The following is an 842-nucleotide window of genomic DNA, read 5'->3' as shown; positions in this document are numbered from 1 at the left end:
AGTGCTTGTTCATAAAGTACTGTCTGATCAATGGAGGTCTAAAAACAGGGCTTTTACCAAGTAATTTAAAAGCTCCATCTCAATTTTGTCATACCTTACAATGCAATACAAATAAATCTAATAATAATACTAACAAAGCTTTGTCTGACTAAAAGTCAGATGGGTTCGAATAGAATTTGTCAACCTTGCAATGACCTCATGTTTGTGTGCGAATCAGTGGTGAAGTATTCATAACAGAAACTTCCCAGCAGCCTTCACCTTTAGGAGGAACAACAGACTGAACAAACACAAAATGTGAGCAGCTTTCTCGCTGGCAGCCGGGTATTAATCCCAGCATCGTTTTATTTGTCTGAAATGTTTGCATATCAGAGTGGAGCTTTATTTACTGTTCCAGCAGTACCAGACATGTTGAAGTAGAAAAATATTTCCCCACTCTGTAAAATTGCTCGTATCATTACTTAGTCACTCAAAACTTGTGTCATGAAGGGGAAGCCAGTCAAAATGTACTCCTCGACTTTGGAGATGATCTGAGGTTGACACTTTTGATTTGTAGTGAACAACTGGACTGTCATTTCACATTTGACAGGACATAAATCCCTCCTGCCTGGGTGGTACCTGTTTATCAAATTCAGCTTTAAAATTATCATTTACTTGATGTTTAATTTATGACCAAGTCCCAGGAAGAAAAATAGTTAGCATAACAGTGACACCTGCTTCCCCTGCAATTTTCCCTAATGTTTTGTTGGGGTGTTTATGATAAACAGTGTGCCTTCTGTCAAAGTGCGTGTGAATGGGGGAATGTGGCGTGTGTGGTACAGAGCGCTCCGAGTGGTTCCTAAAGC

The sequence above is a fragment of the Rhamphochromis sp. 'chilingali' genome (genome assembly GCF_963969265.1).
Source record: "Rhamphochromis sp. 'chilingali' genome assembly, chromosome: 16".
NCBI lineage: Eukaryota > Metazoa > Chordata > Actinopteri > Cichliformes > Cichlidae > Rhamphochromis > Rhamphochromis sp. 'chilingali'.
Note: the sequence above shows the minus strand (reverse complement) of the source record.